Consider the following 21,852-nt stretch of genomic DNA (forward strand, 5'->3'; position numbering starts at 1 on the left):
TCTTAACCTGCTAAAAAGTATATATCTTGTAAACTATACAATACAATTCCCAACCATTCAGAAGACGGCCAAGAACGTCAAACTTGATGCTAGAATGCAGAAAACAGTGTTGAAGGATCTCGGAGTTTAGCCGATAAGCTTGGCACGGAACAGCTGTGGATTTAGGAGATTGTTCCCAGCCGCATATTTCTAGCAGGGGTATACTCAGGAATTTATTTCTGAGAGGTGATAGTTTAAAGGTATACATGGTAAGAATTAAAACAAGGTAAAAATATTAAATTGTAAAGTTAAATGTGATATATAATAAAAGTCAGGGATTGCTACTAACTAAGCAATGGTATAGGTTTAGAAAGCTTTGTTAATCAGAACATGTTGTCCAAAATAGATGTAGGTATTTTACTATAACATATTCAAATAAAGTAAAAGACTTTGCATCCACTAGAATGTTAAGGAAAGTTAAAGACCTTTTTTACAATCCCATACAACGATTATTTGCTGGGTTTATAGCAGATAGACATCGTTAAAGTAAAAAAAAAAAAAACTATAATCTGTTTTTCATAATGTACATATTAGTCAATAAAATCAGTCAAAATGTATACAATTGTTTCGTGTATTCGGGAAACGGAGGAAAATAAAATAGATGCCAAGAAATGTAGTTATTAAATATACGAAAGTTTTAAACCGTATAATTTTAGGCAAACGACACCGAAGTAATTTCATGAATTCAACCACCAATCATAAAACTAAGGAGGTTATTGTTCAATGAATAATAAAAACAGGAGACTGTACTATCATCACACTCATTCATCTTAACACTGTAGTTGTTGTACATAAAGGTAATCAAAGTAAAACCCATTCATAAAACCCTAGCCATGGTTGGGTCCTTTTTATCGAGGTGTAGTAACTTGCAGTAAATGGAGTCGGTTAAAACACAAATAATTAATCAATTATATACTTATCATTAGCTTAGATATATGTTTAAGCTAACATATAAACGCGTGTTTAGCCTTTCGAGTTCCAACTTTGTACTTGGAAGGACCCTGACTTCCCGATGGTTATTCCCACCCCGAGATAAAATTCTGGAACCACCACTGTTAAAGACTATAGAATAGATTCAACCTCGAACAATAAATAATATAATAATATTTCTTCATTCTACCAACAAAATAAAAGTACATACGTTTTTTAATTTATTTCTTATGAAAAATCCAAATCATATAACAGTAGTGTCATTTGAAACAAAAAAATACTTCTAAAACAAAGATGAGTTTAGTTATCTCGTTATAAAGTGTGGGCCAACCTCCGAGGTCATTCAGTGATAAATTAAAATTAACGATGTATCAAGTAATTAGAGTATTTAGAGTAAAACTTTTAACTCAAAATATTAGTTAACTTGATCAGCTAAGGCGATAATAGAGCAAAGAGCGAGATTCCTTTTGCTATCGGTTGCGGCAGTTTGGGAACCTGCCATGCGATGACGCAATTTTATCCACCCCACCCCCCATACAAACAAAATAATGTTTCATCAATGTTCATTGTGCTGAGGTGTTAACAAGAGTATTGCTGTTCTATATGACGTTACTAACTTTTAATGGCAGGTCTATTAAATTCTGTCATTCTTAACATATTCATTGTGACATATGCTTTTTTATTGTAATTCGTGTTTTATTTATTTTTTTATTTGTTTTAAATAGTTTTTAAAAAGCTCTGTAACGGAACAAAAATAACGCAGAGGAAACAAAAAACTGTATAACAATACAATTCTAGAAAGGTATTTAACAATAACGAAATCAAAAACAACAGTGGACAATATACTATAGACATTACAGCAATTATGTAACGAATATACATTAGTGATAAGTAACGAATCATTTTAAATATTTTTTATTTATAACATTTTTTATTATTATTAGCTAGTAATGTTTTATATAAGTTTTCGTAAATTAACAATTTTTTCTTTGATGTTAAGAGGTACCGTATCAGTACTTAGGTCTACATATTAAAAATAAAATCTAAATATTTCCTTCTCAACTTTATGTACTATATATATATATATATAATATATATATATATATATATATATATATATGTATATATATAAAATTCTAGAACCACCACTGACAAAGACTATAGAATAGATTCAACCTCGAACAATAAATAATATAATAGTATTTCTTCATTCTACCAACAAAATAAAAGTACATACTTTTTTTAATTTATTTCTTATGAAAGATCCAAATCATATAACAGTAGTGTCATTTGAAACAAAAAAATACTTCTAAAACAAAGATGAGTTTAGTTATCTCGTTATAAAGTATATATATATATATATATATATATATATATATATATATATATATATATATATATATAAAGATTATATTATTTATTTTTTACAAGGACAACAAGCCTCCGACAAAATCTTGGAGTCTCCTTACTCTTAATCACGAGGGAGACTCCTGACGTTTGGCTGTATTAGCCTATCAGAGAATTGGCTTTAATTTTCTTGTTGTGGTTTGAGTGAAACAAACAGAAGACTGTGAAAATACGGTAGACTGTATAGTTTTCGATCAAGCTTGTGTATTGATTCTCTTCTACATGTTGTTCCGTATACCTTTTAATCAAATCAGTACATCCTTTACCATTTTCACTATCCCATCACTCCTGTGTTTCTCTCTTTGTATCATTCAATATTAAAACTAAAACAAACACATTTTTTGCTTTGCTGTAAAGAGAGAAAAGTAGGACAAATAGAGTCAAATAGATTAAAAAGAAGAATTAAGTAAACCTTGTACTTACATCTCTAGTAATCTAAATCTTATATTTTATTATTTTATACAATGTTAACTCATTCTGAACTCGCACTTATGGAATATTAATGAATTATCTGCTGTTAAAGCACCTTCAATTTAATGACTCTACATTATTTCCACCATTTTGCTTAAGCCTGTCGGTTACTATTTTGCAATATGCAATTAGTGTAATACCTCTTACAGGAATAGGGCGCCGGAGAAGTTATAAACTGTATATGTTTAAGCGCAGCACTTCCCGGAACAGCTTGTATTTACTGCATCGCAAGCGTCACTTTATATGCATTAAACCGTTACCATTTCCAATAAATTTACCTGAGCTCTCCATATATGTTTCTAGAACGTTCTTTACAAATCAGTCTTTAAGGTCTTGCACAGGAAACACGGTTTTATGTATCAGAATTGCTGGTCTAGCTGTGAAATATCCAAATTCTGGCGTGTTGGCTGAGTTCATTCACAAAAATATTGCTAACTAGATAACGAATAGATTATACTCACTCTTCCTATCGTAGATTTATTAAACGTACTTTGGCAGTTTTGGCATTGCCAAAAATACATTAATATTTGGATTAATGCCATATCTGTGAGAGCCGTAGCAGAAACTACATTTATTAAGTAATATTGTAATAAAATTATTAGTATTTTTAAAAGTAAACAATGATAGAATCGTAATTTAAAATCAAAAAAGTTTTGTGGTATGTGTGAAAAAGAGGTAAACACCAATTTTTTTCATTGCTTTAGATAACTTCGCAAAAATACATAACATTACATTGTACTATATAACATTTAAAATTAGCATTTCATAGTGTTTATTAATAGTTATTTATTAAATACCAGAGTAAATCTTATAACACAAAACAAAAAGCTGAAAGAAATCTGAAATGCAATATCATATTTGCATGACTTCTGGTGAGCAAATGTTTTTTATTATTATGTCGACAACATATGCTTTGTTTTCATCATTTTCAGGAATATTTTGATTATTATCATTATTAGGAGGAGAAGTGTTCAGTGTCTAATGCACTGTAAAGTATTTTTGTTTGTAAAACTGTAATGTGTTGATTTAAAACTATCAATCAACTAACAATAAATATCCAGGAGAAGTGACTTTCTAAGGTAATAATGTTTCAAGTAAATTACCGCAACACCACACAACCGCTCGTCATTCTTTACCGGTATCATTAGCTGTGTTTGTGGAATAAAGCCGCGCGATCTTCAATTCTTTTTGCAATTCATTTGATTAATGTCCTCCAAAGGCGAGGTCGTACATCATGTCACAGTTTGATACCGTTTCTTTTACTATTGCTCTAATATATCTTCCAAGACTTTTATACTTAAACTTTTGTAATATATAATATTTAAAAATATATGATTACTTGTATGTGTGATTCTATAATTATTTGTATCCAATATTATTAGTATGTTTTTTACATATACAAAGACCTTAAATTCAATATTTTTTTATTCATTTTATACTTATGGACACATTGTATATAAAGGAAATAAAGGATCCAAGCATGTAAAAGGAAAAATGTGGCAGACCCTTGTTTACACAAAGGTGTCTCGTGAAGGGGTTAGTGATTTAGGTGTTGTTAACGTCAACAATGAAAACAATAACATTGCTCAGGGACGGAAACTCTTGTATTATAGCTGAACTAATACAACCTCCCATAACTCTTCACTGAGAGTTTCCCACCTGTACGTTCTTTTGTTTAGAAATACATGAGACAAACAAGAACATTTATGCGGCACTATAAATCGATATTTCATTAAAATAGTCTCATTAAAATGAGTATACAGAATTACTATGTATGCATGCACTATTTATCATGCTCGTGGGTATGCATCATACTCGTATTTAACTATTACTACTGTTATTATTGTAGAAGTTATATCATTGAGTAGTTGATGAGATTGCTCCTTCTAAAACTGATATTGAACAACATTATTTTTATATTTTAACATTTTATGATGTATTCTTTATTAAGGAAACACTATCCTTCTCAAAATTGTGTCTTTCTGTCTGTCGTTCCGTGCAATAACTCTGAATGAAAATTTAACTTTAAAAAAGGTCACCTTAAAGGGAAATAAGTCACTAATAAGTTCCCAGAGATTTCACCTCTGTTAACTTTGTATAGTTTCCTCTTCCCAGCCAGGTCTATGGAAGGTCTTTATTAATTTTAGTGTCAGAAAATAAAAATTTAAATTAAAAATACAATTTTATACTTGTCTTATGGGTAACCATGATGGCAACGAGGAAATAGCAGAATAAAAACATTTAGAAATAAAACAAGTATATTCATATAACATTTCATCATGAGTCATAATAATGCAGATGATGACGTTCCCTTGTTGAATTGTATGTACGCTTTAGCACCGTTATATTGGTTTTGTCCTTAATGTTATTTTAACGAAAATGTAAAAACTGTAATGCCAACAACTAGAATAACTTTCACTTACTAGTAATGCTGTAATTCTATCTATTTATCATTACATTTGCTCTCCCAATTTTGATCTCTTCAATACTGAGTACTGTAGTATTTTGTACTTATTACTTTTGTTCGGACCTATGATTTTATTGTCGTCCATTGAAAATTTTTGGAAATGACCTACAACAATTTTTCTACAAATAAATATTATATTTAATATCACAAAGAAACTGAACAGTGTAGAAAAGGCTATGAGACGACACAATTAAGATGGTCAGCCAGTCCCATACAGTGGAAGGATGACAATCAATCTCTATCAGAAATCCTTGAAAACTCTCTATATTTATTTTAATTCTATATTAAATTTATCGCCAGAATTGCCACCTGAATCCAATGAAGTATACCTCGAGGATTTACCATGTTGTAATGAATATGTTTATTTATTGTTTGTTGTTTGAAATACGTTTAATACAAGGTACAAATTTGTAAGGTGCAAGTCTGTTAGTATATCTACGACAGTATACGATGTCATAGGTCTGGTACTTCTCGAGTAGTTAGCAGCTCCATTATCTTGTAAATTTTACTTCCTAACCTTATACATGTCTGTCACTATCATATATATGTTGATAGTCTGAATGAAAATTACTATAGCAGCTGTAATCCATAAATTATGGGATCTGAGAAAGTTATTTACAAGATCTTGAACAATTAATTGGAACAGTTTTGAATTGAATGAATTGGGAATTCACTTAATTGTGATTAATTCATCATATATTTACGAGTCGACAGAATGTTCACTCTTTTCTTAAGGACTCAAACAAATAAGGTCGTATATTTCGGATTCAATAATAGTGCATTAGGGGCACTTTAACTGAACAGTTTTCCTCAGGAACTAACTTTCAACTTACCTCCATCGATCCCATTTAAAGTTGGTAGAGTACAGAACGTGAGCTATTTACATCCTTATATCAAACCAGACAGTCCAGAGTATAGTGAACAATTCTTTCAAAACCACATTACATTGTATAGATGAATCAGAATCTGACTGCAATGGTATCACAGAATATGACATTTATTTACGATATGAAATAAGGACCACAATTAATTGTTTAGTAGTTTCTATGGCAATGTATTTTTGATTGGTCCTAATACAATTAATTAATAATATTATTTTAAAGTAAACACACACTAACTAATAAGTATTCGTAAATCAGTAAATTATGTAAGTCCTACCATTTTCGGTACCTTTTTACTGAATGAAATACTACAATTTACATAATTTTATTAATGCATTCTACTAAAATGTTATGTATATGTTTTTATCGGGAATTGTTCCTAACATTAAATGTAGTACTACCTAATAAGTATTACTGATCAATAAATTGTTTAGTTTCTAATATTTTCCAGTTCATTTTTATTTGAAAAATACTAAAATTTCATTGAATTTTTGTAAATGCATCTTAATAAATTGGTGTTCTGAACGTATATCAATTTATTATTTGTATATCAAAACGTTTGTACAGGTAAGCTCAAAAACTAATCTTTATTACCCCATTTCACATAAAGTCTCATGTCTTGTGAAATATATTATAATACACATTGCAGAAATATTATTATACCAAAAATTCTCGATCCAATTTTATGATTACCATTTCAAGAATTCAATTTATTTGGCAACTATTATGTATAATCAGACTACTAGTACATTACGTTATATTTATCCAGCTAACAGAAAGATTTTCTATCGCTAATATTTTTAATCTAAACAATTTGGTTTTACTCCAGCTCTTTCCTGTCTTCTACAAAGTGTCTATTGTTCCACAATAATTAATAAATGGGTGTAATAAAGTAAATAATCTAAAGATGGTGATAAGAGTTAATAATCAAGAGAACAAGGCACCAATTGCCAGTCTTCTCTTTCTGCAGGGAGTATAGGATATTTTATATTCTCTTATAGTACTTGGCAATATGATTATGCTCCATACCAACGACGATTGAAGTAAACTACAACATTGACTATCAACGTAGAGAACTAACACAGTCTCTCTTTATATCTAATCTCCGGTGAAACTGTCACTCTTGTTTCAATGTTAAATACTGTATAAACAGAAAATAAATAATTACCTGTAATTTTACATTTATAAGCACAGTTTAAAACCTCTTACATTTTAGGAAGATGACTTTGATTTAATTTTATCGAAAAAGTATCAGCAACAATTAACTTACACACTTTTATCCAAGTACGGTAAGAAAATTCTTCGAAATAAGCTAAAAGAATAGAAATCACCAGTGGAAACCGTATAAGATTATCAGAAAGCTGACAGCCTGTTAAAGGAAGCCATACTGATTGCTCACTGGTTGAGCGTTAGCTAATCAAGATACATCTCCACCCCCTCCACTCAACGGGAGGTGAGCGGATAAGCGGATGTGCATTACCGTCCTGCCAGTTTTACTTTAACATGTGTTGACTGGGAGATATTTTCCACAGCAAGGTGGAAATAACTCATGATTTTAAGTTTTTTAACGCCATATTACGTACCATGAACCTTACAATTTATATGTTTAACATATGGAATAGTTTACTCTTCTAACAGTTCTACAACCTGTTAACAAAATAAGTTACAGGCAATAAGTTTAAAGAATAGATTTAAACCGCTGAATGTTGTGGTTTAACTGTGTCAAATTTTATCAAATTATAAATCTTTAAATTTTTTACGAGTACTTCTATTTGTACTCTTTTGACTACCACTGTTTACATTATTGTTTTTAAAATAAAATAATTTTCTTTCTTTTTATTCATCCAATGAAAAATTAACTATGTTGAATCAATTGTATATTTTTGTTAATGAAGTAACAATTATATTTCAGCAGCTGAAGAGAACTTAATTAGTATCGCTGTAATTAATAATCAGCAACCCATCTGAACCAATTAGTCCTGAGTAGATAATCGGCTTCTGATAAATAATTAGTCAAGTATCGATACTAGTATTTGTCGGTGGTTTCAACACTGATATGTCTTATATAACAGTTTCTTGTAAACTTAAATTAGATTACGTACGGTATTGATAAATTTAAATCATAATGGTGGTTACATCAACTGAATGTAACGAAATAAAATATTTTACGTGTTGTGTCTACGTTTGCAGAAGGTATATTTATTTATTTTATTTTATTTCCAAAGGATACCTCCAATTTTTCATGTTTTTCAGTACTAAACATTGGCCTAATCTAGTAACAAAACTCTTGTGATGATTAATATTTGACATTTATTATGTCCTTCAAAAAAGTACAAAATCAATAATTAGAAATTCCTTTGCAAGTGCAACGGTTAATAACTAAAGGCATCTAGAACAAAATAAGCTTTTAATAACTGGTTTTAAGGACAGTAGCTACAAGCAACAATAAATATTGAATGGGAAACTAAATTTAAAAAAATAATAAAAAAATTAGGAACAAATAAATATTTACAAGGCAACATAATAAAAAATAAATAGATAACAAGGGTACTATAATTACAAATACAAACATGGTATAACTGAAAGATTCAACAATAAATAAATTTTACTTTATGTGCTCAAACACCAGGGAGGCCAACGACAAACAAAACCATTGCAACCATCATAGATTTTATAAATCTATAACGAAATCAAAACTCATTATTGAGAATAGTGAGCCTCTTGTTTTGACGACCTCTTGTTTTGAGGTCGTCAGTAATGGCTTCTTCAAAATCCTACACTGCAGAAAAAGTATAGGTTTTATTTTCATGGAATGAGTGTGCGCATTGGATAATATTAGCATCTCTGTAGAGATAAGTTTAGTTAGTAAGAAATGTGCGCACCGTGCTTGAATCGCACAATGCTGCTTGATTAGCATTTGTTCTGCACCTGCTGTTTCGATAGAATTATTGGCAATGGAGAGAGATTAGTTTGTAAGGTCTGCGTTATCCCCAGTAAGGCTCCCTTCTGGCTGGTTTGTACCTTCCAGTTGAACTTTCACTCTCTCTACTGCGAGAGATGACTGTTGGAGTTAGTGTGGCTCCCTAAGCGTTAAGAGCGTTTGCTAGCTTAGATATAAGGGCGTACTACCCCCTGCTTACTTTCACTGGAGAGGCTGGAATAGAGATGACTTCCTCTTATTTTAAGAAAAGATGACTGAGATTAATACAACTAACATCATCATTCATTCACAAAATTAATTTTAAAGCTAGAAGAATTACTTCTGGGTATATCATTATTTCGACGCTTCACAAGAGTCTTGGCGATGCAGGGAGAACTATACTGGTATACTGGTGTAAGGAAGGCAGTCTAAGGCAAGGGAAGGACATAAATCCGTTATTCGTTCAGCTATAAAGTGGATCAAGCCTAGAGTGATATTCTTACCGTCGACTTCGGATGCTGCAGTTCGAACACTCCAGTTCGAAATCTGGTATTACTTTTATACCAGGGATGATCACAACGACATTTTCACAATAACGCCAATATTGTTCAATACCTATAATTGCACCCAAATGAATGTGCATGAAAATATTGTATCAACCTATAATTCTTATAAAACTTTAAAAAGTTTATTAAAATTCAAATTACAAATTTATTTTTTCTTTACTGCAGTAGACCAATGTTTTACAATTGTATTCCATGCTTCTAACTTATTCTAATACAATTATTTTATAAGTTTAGGTTTAACTCTTAATAAATTTTTACTAATGTTACATTAATTAAAACATTTTTGTACAATAGTCAATACAAAAATTTAATTCATTTCGGCAACAGAGGCAACAAAATAGTTTTATTGTTCCCAGCGATTTGTAATGAACTCATTAAGGGAATAAAACACATTTTACACCAACAGATCTCTTAACACTTTGGGTCCCAAGCGACACAGTATCTAGTATTTGAGGTGAGCAGTATAGTCAGCCTGTTTACACTCTGGGAGAGAATGTGTTAATAGAGCTTTGAAACGTTTCTTTGTTGCCGATTCTTTGATGCACTTCGGGAGGTCTGTTGATCACTTTAACCTGAGTTGGGAGTTGTTTATAAGCCATCGTTCTGTGAGACTGAATCCTTAGGTTGTCCCTTCCCTTCGTATTATATCTGTGTACGTCACTACCCTGTGTCAAATCGCATTTGCATCTACAATACATTGGCACCTCCAGGATATAGAGGCAGGGCAAATTCCGTAAGCCAAATTCCTGAAGGCATCTCTACACGAGAATAAATTTGTAATTTGTAATGATTCTGACTACCTTTTTTTAGCCGACAGGTTCTTTTAAATTTGTATTTTGCGCAGCAGCAACCCCAACGTCTTATTCAATAAGAAAAGTGTGGGTATACTAGCCCATAATAGGCCATTTTCCAAATTTTTTGCAATACAGTTACAGTACAAAGTTTTGCTATGTTCCGCAGAGCAAAGATACAATTGCCAACTTTGGAACACAGCACCTCGATGTGATCACTCCGTTAGCTTTCTATCGAGGTGCATTCCTAGGAATGTAGTAAAATCTAATTCCTCTGTAAGAGATTCATTCTCTACGACCACTGGTAAATTTTAATGTTCTTGCTGTTGCAAGTTAATTAATGAATAAAGTTTGTTTTTTTATTGCTTTTTTAAGGTTTTTTGACAAAGAATTGAATGCATGAATAATTTTCCAGGTAGGTTTTATATCCAAGTAATTTTTTTACTTAGATCTAAGACAGAGAGACGTTCTGCGTATTACAAGATGTCCACTTTGAATAGTATTACTCAAATTGTTAGCGTAAATCAAAAACGAATGGGGCCAATAACGAGTCCCTGAGGGACCCCACTGTAATTCTTACTTTAGGTGAGATTTACAATTTGGTTACACCGATATCTGCCTGCAAGAAAAGACTTAAACAACATGAGTGGCAGCTCCCGAATACCGCAATGTTCAAGCTCAGACAGTAGTGAAATATTATGAACAAAATATAACAGCTTTTTATTTTCCATTCTTTCTAGAAATCCAAACCTCCATTTCACATAATGAGATAAACACAGAATGTAAAACACTATGTTGATTGAAGTTAGGTAAAAACTGAAACATGATTTTATTGACCTGATTGACTACGAATCTTAAATTCTATTAAGAACCAACATGACCTTCTTAAAATCGCGCTGACCGTCTGTCTGTCCGTCTGTTCGATCAATCGAGCATGACGTTTTGACTGTTTTCTAAACTCCGTTTTATCGGCTCATCAAGTTTTGTTAGGTGAACTTACATTGACGCATACGTTAAATGTTGAAAACTTCTTCATTAATCAAGCCTTGTTCTTATCCTTATTACCACGTGTGACATAGGAAAAGATTGACTTCGTGTAAAAGTATATTGATAACAAGAGTATCGTGACTCACTATCCCTTATCGACGTGACGTCACCTCGCAGTGTAGATTAGTTTACTCCTCTTAAGAACACGTCTCTGCCTCGCTGTGGGGTTCTCCTTTTACTGTTCCTTACTTCATTTATGTTGATGTGTTATTAAAGGTTAATGTGGTTGATAAAAGTTTATGTGTCTAAGGTTTAAGAAAATTATAAAAGTGATACGTACAGTATTTAATTTTTGGAATAAAAGACAGACAGTAGACAAAATAACCATGAATATTTCACTGAAGAATTATTTTATATTTTTAAATATACATAATATTTAAAAATATAAATATATATATATATATATATATATATATATATAAATATTTAAATATATATATATAAATATTTAAATATATATATATAATATTTAAATATATATATATTGGACATTACTTTTATGTAATTATACATTCAGAGTATAGATCATTCAAAGTTTATTATGGCTTAAAAATTACTTTTCAGAAAATAGATCTCATTTTTATTCGCAGTCTGTTTTTTCTCTGTCCACTACAAAAAAGTACAGATTTGAAAAAATTAAAATAAAGTTGAATATGCCCCATATTCGAACTTAATCTTTATTATTTTACGTATACATTATTTCTCTTTCTTCATTCCACTCGAACATATTATTGAGTTCAGTCAAATTTATATTAAGTCAAGTAAACTTTGTAAAATAGAGTTAACTTATCTGTCCAATAAATGGAAAGAAGCCTAATACTGGTCGTAACAAATAATAGAGGTAACTATAACACAGTGGTTTGTATCACAAGGAGAAACACTGGTTGTATTCGGTGAGTAATTTTATTACACTGGTTCTACAATAAAACCCCGATGTTGTGGGAGGGGGGAGGGGGATTCAACTCAACACCCAGTCTGAAAAACAGCTGAATGGAATCAAACCGTAATTATTTCTCATCTACGTTCATCTGGTAACAGTGATAGGGTGCGGGGCTTTGAGGGGGGGGGTTGTAACTCAACATCCATCATCGGACTATTTTGGTGCAGGCTGCTCTAGTAACTCAGTGAACCGGAATTTGCATCATATTGAAATAGCTGTAATTACTACTGTTATCAAAACTTTTTTATTTTTTTTAAAGGGTTTTAAACTTTGCCGCAATAACTGTTTTCGACACTACGAGTAAGAATGGTTGTTTTCGTTGCGCATGATGTTTTACGAAAGAGGCGAAGTTGAAAACACGCTTAAGCGCCAACATACATTTTTAATAATATGGAAAAAAAATTAAAACTGTAAGTCAATGTAATTATACTGTAAGTATAATTATTTTACTTTACGTAAAAAACAACTGCTTAACTGAAACAATAACAATTTTTTGAGGTTAACAGTTTGACAAAATTTAAAATGTGCTCTAGCTGAGTTTTGGATTGCGGTTAAAAGGTAACGAAAAGCAACAACTTAATGCACCAAATTAAGGATCAAAACCAGCTGTTGTTTATGCAGTATGGCAAAAACTTTAACTTATACGGTTATACCAGGTTTGTGTACCTCGTGTTGACTGCAAGACTACAGCCAATAGCTCTCAATCATAAAAGACGTTTTCAATCTCGTCATACGCCAGATCCACATCTCTGAGCTGTCTGGAAGTGAGGATTGCTTTTGACGTTTCTTTTTATCGAGAAATACACATAGAATATTGTATGTTTGCATTTCTAATAAATGTTAGGTCTTTTTGAGTGTAGGAGATGTATTTTGATTCTTAAATAGTTATAAACATATTTTTAGATGTTCTATTATGTGTAGATTCACGTTTGACGGCCCAGAGAAAAAAACGCTAAAATCGCAATAAGAGCTTTATTAATACTTCCTAGATAAATATTTTTAAGTTTACCTTGTTTTAACTTTTTAAAATTATTTGAATTAGAGGAATTCGTTCAATACATTATACAAGATTCTATGAAAGTTCACTTTGGTTGGTGGACATGTGCGTAAACTTCGTAGTGGAAATCAGATAAAAATGTAGTTTTTAATTAGCACACGACTTATTTAGTATACTGTATCAAGCTAACTGAAGGTGGTATGTCGATTTTTTGCGTGCTTTTTTAAAATTTTAATTAAAAAAACTTTACATCTGTATGAAATGTATAGTCTGATTAGAGAAAAAAATATAAATAAATGTTTAATCGTACGAGTTCCACGACCAGCAGAAGCCGTTTGGAGCAGAAGTGGGAGCCTCTAAGCAGACCTAAGCAAGAACTGTGACACTAAATTTATACATTTCAAATGTATGACTAATTTGAACATTGTATTTCAAAAATATAAGTATAGTGAATAGCGTAAGTTTATTTATATTTATACGATTTTACTATTTTTAAGTACCTTTCTATTTACTAATATGCTATTTAAATCATAAATCATTAAAATTATCTTAACTCCGAACATCATGTCCTCAAATATTTATTTCTAACCTTTTTTATTTGGATAAAAAACCTACATTTCCTAATTTAAATGCCTCTAACGCCTGGTGGAATATCAAGAATAGTTTTCTCTGTTTCGTTTTCAGTAAGGTTACCTTAAAAGAGCTACGATTTGAAATTAAACAAACAGCCCCAAAAAACGAATTTCACCACTTTAATGAATGTGCTATTTTAATAGCTTTAATATCCATCCAAGGTAGCTGTTACATTTTGAGTTAATAAAAGTAATAATGAACAGGATTTTTAACTAATCAAGATCATACTTTAGATTTCTTTCATGCAGATTGCTGTCTATTAGTCTTCACTGTCTAAAAATGTCCTCAAATAATTGTTTTTACAAACCTTACTCTCTTTGCCGGAATAATGAAAACATTTGGATGTATAAATCCAATATACTAAAATCGCCTGAGTCTCAAAGAAATTATGAACTCAAAGGAGTGCCCTGCTCCGGGCCTAAGATCGTATTAGCATTAATATGTAAATAAGTCTGAAAGTACCGCCTTTGAAGAATTACTCTGTGACCGAGTACTGAGCTACTGACTCACGATAAATATACAAGAACATTTATTATGTGTAGTTATACTTTTCCACTTTTTTACTTCTTCCAAACAATTCACTGGGACAAATAGTTTCCCTTGAAATACACAGATTTAAAAAAAATATACATTTGACAGAACAAGAGGATTACAGACAATATTCTTATACGTTACAAAAATAGAACGCAACGTTTCTGGGATAAGGATCTATTCACTTCTTCAGGTTCAAACTTCAAAACATTGTAAAACCTGTCATCATTTCAATTAGCACATAACCAACAATAAATATCAAAAACTAATGTAAATTTGATTTTAGCTTTCAGTGTTACTATATAAGTTATTCAGGACATTATTTAAACCACACATGGAGGATTTTTAATATTATAACAGTGATGATCTCGAATATAATGTGAGTAGAAGCGCAGGATAGTCAGTTAATGTCTTTAGTTAAATTAATCGGAGAAAAACGTTTTCAATATTGTCATCTACATTTTGTCATCTACAGTGAAGGAAAACCGACACAGCAATCAAAAATAGTTTCATCGTACAGCCTTTGAATATACTTAGACTAATGTTCAGAATTATTGGGTGCACTCGAGATTATTGGCTGCCCTTGCGAGATTAACTTATCAAATGTTTGACCTTTAAATTGATTACAAAGGAATACAAAGGTCATTAACACGGAAATCACTGCAACTTGATGATCGCGATTTCCATTTATACTATTCTGAACAATGCTAATTGATATTGGGAAATGTTTAGTTTTAAAACTGTAAATTCTCATTGACCTCGTATAACCTCTCAAAGGCCACAGAAAGTTGTCGCCTGATATATCTTTTAGAGTCTGACTGCAAGAACCTGATACAGTGAAATGTTGTAGGATGCGAAAGACATCTAAGCCTGCATAAAATAAAAAACTTTTACAGAGCATTACAGACTCTTTGTTAGACATATTATTCACTATTGTAGGTCCAAGTGGACTACAATTCTCTCGTAATGTTTTCACAGTCCGTTGAACCAACAGTTATGATCTACCAATTCCAACTCGTTACATTCATTTCAAGCAGTCTTTTTATCCACTTTCACAATCACACATACATATCTTTCGGGGCCGACAACATTCCAATCAAGTTCATTAAGAGCACTCTGCCAGTCACCCTCCCAGTTATTACTGCAATATTTAATAAATCTTTAATGTCCTCAACTTTTCCAGATATATGGAAGAGAGCTCAAATCCGTCCCTTAAATAAGTGTTCTTCCCCTAAAGCTCCATCTGATTTAAGACCTATTAGTATACTGCCTGCGCTATCCAAGTGTTTAGAAAGAATAGTCCACCAACAATTCTCCCGTTTTATTGACAGTGGCAATATTTTGTCGGTATTTCAATCTGGGTTTCGCCCTCACCACAGTACTGCCACAGCCCTTTTAAAAATCACAGAAGATATAAGACTTGCTATGGACAAGCGACAAGCTACAATTTTGACTCTATTCGATTTTTCCAAGGCCTTCGACTGCGTGTATCACCCTCTTTTACTGATCAAATTGAAGAGGTATGGTTTCTCTGATGGTTGTGTCGGGTGGGTGGGGTCATATCTCTCCGAGCGACAGCAGCGTGTCAAGACTGACAATGGGTGCTCCGAGTGGAAACCTGTCACCCGAGGGGTGCCTCAGGGTTCTGTACTTGGACCACTTCTTTTTACACTCTACATTAATGACATAACTACTGGCATCCGACACTCAAGATTCCATCTGTACGCTGACGATTTACAAATTTACCGCCACTTTTCACCTAATGAGATGGACACTTGTGTACAGGTAATGAACTCTGATATTGATTCAATAGCTTACTGGACTTGCAGACATGGACTGAAACTTAATGAAACCAAGACTAACTGTATTTTAATAGGCTATAAAAGGCTTATTACTAAAATTGACATTAATACTGCTCCAAGACTGATACTGAACAATAAAGAAATAGTTTACAATGAAAAAGTAAAAAACCTGGGAATAACTATCAACAAAAACCTGGGATGGGCTGATCAGGTGTCACAAATTTGTAATAGGGTTTTTGCCTGTATACATGGCCTCAAGCGATTTGCACAATACTTGCCGTTGGATGTTAGAGTGATGTTGGTGAAAACTCTAGTTTTACCTCACTTCAATTACTGTGACGTGGTGATCAATGACATGACTGTTGACCTTTCTAGTAAAATTCAGCGTGCACAGAATTATTGTATTCGGTTTATTTTCAACTTACGACGTGATGATCACGTATCTCCTTATTTTGAGCAATTATCCCTATTAAAATCCAAAGAACTTAGAGATCTTCATGTACTTAGTCTGTTGCACGCACTAATCCACAATGGTTGTCCAAGTTATTTGGCCCAAAGTTTCGTTTTTATGTCTGATATTAGTGCACGTAGAACTCGTAGGGGTGCATCTTTATTATCAACTCCAATTCATAGGACAACCTTATATAATAAATCTTTCACTGTTTCCGCATGTCGATTGTGGAACGCTCTCCCAGACAGCATCAGAACTATTGACAAGCGCGATCGCTTTGGGGCGGAGGTTCGGGCCTTTCTGCTGCGGACTCGGCGGGAGTGACGGTTGGTGGTTCTTGTGGTCACACTTGTGGTAACTGTATGTGAGTTGCGTGGATGGGGAATGAAAGCTGATTAGGATAGGATAGTTTTATTAGTTGCCTGTAAAGAGATTTATGTTAGAGTTTAATCTAAATGGTTAATTTTAATTATAATTTATATATATGCATTATTATGTTACATCCAATATGTAATTAATTATTAAAGTGATTTAGTTTAAGTGTCAATTACAATGTTGTAATAGGTATGATAATATTTTACTTTGTTTGTTTTTTTTGGAGGTTAAGTGGTAGAGAGGACTTTTAAGTCCTAACTTCGCCTCTGTAAATAAAGGCATTTTTCATTTCATTTCATTTCATATCTGTGCCTTCTAATCATGGCAGTATCTTTCCAAAATTGTATTTTACCATACAATAATTTTCATAGAGATACAACTAAAACCATTAAATGTTCTATTAATATGCTACAACATAAAATATATTGTTAATATTTTTAGCAATAAAATTTCCAATATTGTACATATAGTCTTAAAATCCCTTAAATTATTTCATTTCTCATCCCTTTGATATAAAAACCTGGATAACTCCAGACATCTAAAAAGACTGTAATGTTAATTATAGTGTAAACATCAATAAAATAAAAATGGAAAGTATAAAGTTTTCAACGTTACTCGTGGTAAAGATAAATACAGTTTTGCACTGATAAAGTTTTTTCTTCCTAAAACTACGTAGAATCGCAAACATAACAAGGTATTTATTACTCTGGTAACCATGTTTGGACTGTGGCAATGAAGGTGCAAAGTTTTAGCTCTCAACGTACAGGGAAAGCGGAGGAATAAAAACAAGAGTGTTTGTCAATGATAAGTGTTTTTTACATTTTCTCACAGATGAGATAGGGTTATCAGAATGAGTTTCACGCGGAGTAACAAGAACTGTAAGATTGGTCTCTGAGTAAATCCCGCTCATATAACTGAAACTGTTTCAAGCGAACAGTTGGTTGTGGATGAGAAAGGTCAAAGTTCAGTCATGATGACCTCGAGTCGAACTGATAACTACTCGAGCTCGGGTTAAATCGAACATAAAGTGATATCAGTTATTAGTGTATCCAACAACGGTAAAATGCGGTCATGTCTGTGTGCTGTGTTGGTATTCCTGCTCGCTCTAGGTGGAAGTGAGGCAGTTATAAAGGTGGTTGCTACCCCGGTCGTGTACAACAACAATGCGGGAGGAGGGGCGGACGAGCTGCAGGTACCGCAGAACAGCGAAGCCTCCAAGTTGTTCCACGCAAGTGGTCAAGTGACGGCGGCTTGGTGGGTTCCCTACGACAACATAGGAGACCTCCCGGCCATCCACAGGATCCAGACTGTTCCCGCAGGACCGAACGTCAACTTGGTGGTTCACGGACGCCAAGGTCAACGCAACGCTCGGGTACGCATTATGATATATGCCGATATCTTGGACAATGACTCTAATCTTTGAGAGTATGACATTTGACTCAAACAGTTTATAAAAGGCATTATAAATTTACTCTATTGTATAAAAGAAATTGTAACCGTGGAAACAACTAAACATTCATAATAAATGTCATTGTTCACACATGAATAGTATTGTATCCTTTAAAATTAGAAATCATGTTAGTGCCACTTTAATCATTAAGTTTTATGCTAGTATAAGACCGCATGTAGTAACAATTATAGACCGATATTACCGTACAATGTGTTTGAAACTAAAATAGCTAATTATTTCCAACACTTTTCTTATATTTTATAACAACTCATCAATATTATTTGGGCTACACTAAAGGATTTTAAAATTCTATTTTTATGATTTTTTTTATTTTCTCAACAAATTGGTTCAAAACTGCTTACGGTACATTTCGTTTCCAGTTAGATATTTTAAATCTCCTTTTAGCATCTAAAATATGCTATTCAATATATATCCGTTTATTTCCAAATTGCTTGCGCCATTACTTGTTGCACGATATTATAAAAATCAATGATATCGTCACTAAACCTTCTTAGCATATTTATACCAGAATAATACCTACGCCATGTATATTATAAGAGTAGATGTTAATAAGCTAAAACCAAAAATTGTAAACGGGTTATTTTAAAATAAATTCAATTATTCATTTTTAGATGACATATTTTGTTTAAGCCATAACACTGTTACCACATGTAAGTTTTTAAATCCAAATACAAACGAATAACAACTTTAAAAAATGTTACCTTTTAGCAAAATGTTAAAAACTATTTATGTAGTGTTAAATTTGAATTTCCTCTGAAATAGGCTAAAATTTTTAAAAACAACCATTTATTTTAGCTAGATATATTTGGGAGATTTGGAATGTTGGCAGGAATCAGCATTCAGACAATCCTGTCTGGTTGAGAAAGATATCATAAAATTAAGTTTTTTCTGAATAATATCTTAGTATTTGTATTAAGAAATTAAAATTACAAAATTATTTACGATATAAATAAATAACAAAAAGAAACGACTCACTAACTTTTCCAACATTACCTTATCGTTCCCATAATATACAATGATGTAGACAGTGAGTTATAAGAAACAACGGGGAAATCTTCAAGCACCGCTGCAAGGGTTAGAAGGAACTTCTTGTCCCCAAATAAGAGATGGTTATCCAATCTAGCTCCTTCAGTAGATATCGGGACATAAACTCCTGTTTTCTTAAGGTTAAGGGAGGATCTAAAAACTATTTTAAATGTGCTTGTTTTATATGAATCAAAAGAATTGAATGCATTCGCTGGTTTTCGTTAAAAAATTTACACCATAAATTTTTGAGTGCTCTGAAAGCAACTAAGAGGCAGAACGATATCGACATCAAATTGTAATGCGTGACGTAGCTATGTTAGGAAGGGTAATTTCGACACATATTCTCAACCCCCTGTGATATTCCAAACTCCACGAAAGTATTAGGAACATCTAAGTGACATCTAATGGTTGAGGCAGTATTATCTCCCAGCAAAAAAGATAACACTTAAGAATGGCATGCTCCCAATTCTAACACAATAAATGTAATAGTAGTAAAAATCTATCACTCCTGCCTCCCGAATATTCTGTTTAACGGTTAATGTAAGCATTCTAACTAAAGAGGTTTAAAAAAAAACCTCAACACCGAAACAACGGGGTTAGTTTAGTTGGTTACAATGTATGCTGAATCTGTATTTCTAAGTCAAAGAGAAGGACATCAAGTCCAGAAGCACATAATAAAGGAAATGTTAAGTTGGAGGACTCCTCACAAGTTGAAGGACTTTCTAACCGGTATCCAGAGATTGTACAAACGACGCAAGCAAGAATTGGTTAATCCGCTGAAAATAGCACAAGGGCTAGTCAACATATGGATTATAATCTTTACTTAAGAACACGTTATCTGGTATTTTCCTGTTGTTCTGTCATATCTAGAAATCCACTCAAAGGCAAAGTTAATTTCCATAAATGGACGTCGTATTTTTCCACAATACCCAAGTAAAATTATTTTCACAAGCTCTATCAGCTGTAGAACTTTAGCATCTGGTAAAGAGGTTAGACACTGCATTTGGCCAGATTAATGGTAAGTCTATGCGCAGGAACTCCGATCCTGACTTATATGAAGGCATCGCATTAGCAAACGCGAGATTATCAGCAAAACTCTAATAGTGATCAGCTCCAATTGCGCATGATCAGCTCTTTCTTCGTAACCACTTCATTCCACGTGCCATTGAGGCGCCATTGAGATACACACAACGCTTATAATGTGCAGTTCTGTACGGTAGTTAAACGAATGGAACTGTGATCTCTTCACTGAGATTGTTCTCCTATAAGCGTTAACTGTAACCTTACGATGAGAGGGAGGAGACAATTCCCACAAGCCTCTCTCTTCCTAAACACACACACACACACTTATACGGCGACGTTCTGCTGAGTATTTACACAACCGAGACTGTTGTCTCCACATTGAAGATCGTTCTCAGGACAATGTCAATTAAAATGTAAAGTTAAGTTGTGATACCTAACAAACTTTGTTGTTGTTTGTAATTTTACCGTTTAAGAAGCTTATTTAATACTCACAAGATATTCTGTGCTTACAAATTCATGACATTATTAAAATAACATCATTTAAATAGGTATTAGTTTAAGAATTATTAGATTAAAAAAGAGAAATTTCGAATATTATAGTTGTCTTGTATATAAATTAGTCACCCATTTGTATTTAGTGCCAAACATTGTATCTCAGCACCAGTTACGTTTATGAGCATATTAATTAGTTTGAAAAGTGTAAACTGTGTAACACAGCTATAACTGGACGTCTGGCGGTAATGTCCCTGTGATAAACAATAACCAATTAACTATTAATGCCCGGAACAGCTGCAACTACGTCGCCGTTAAAGTAGCACCGTTATTCTTGCGTAACTATTATATATTGCTATTACAGCACTCATGGCCAATTGCAAGGATTGCAAGATTCGCTTTCGTTAAGAACTCAGTCATATAATAAGCATGTTTTAATACAAATAAATAGATCTCAATACTTAAATAACTAAAATTAAGAAAGTAAAAACTAAAAATATTATATTAATTTAATCAAATGAAAGTTACTCAAAGCCAATAACAAGCGATTTTTAAGGTAGTGCTAAAATGTGCTATTACTCTATTCTACAAG

This window comes from Homalodisca vitripennis, chromosome 4 (genome assembly GCF_021130785.1).
Source record: "Homalodisca vitripennis isolate AUS2020 chromosome 4, UT_GWSS_2.1, whole genome shotgun sequence".
Classification (NCBI taxonomy): domain Eukaryota; kingdom Metazoa; phylum Arthropoda; class Insecta; order Hemiptera; family Cicadellidae; genus Homalodisca; species Homalodisca vitripennis.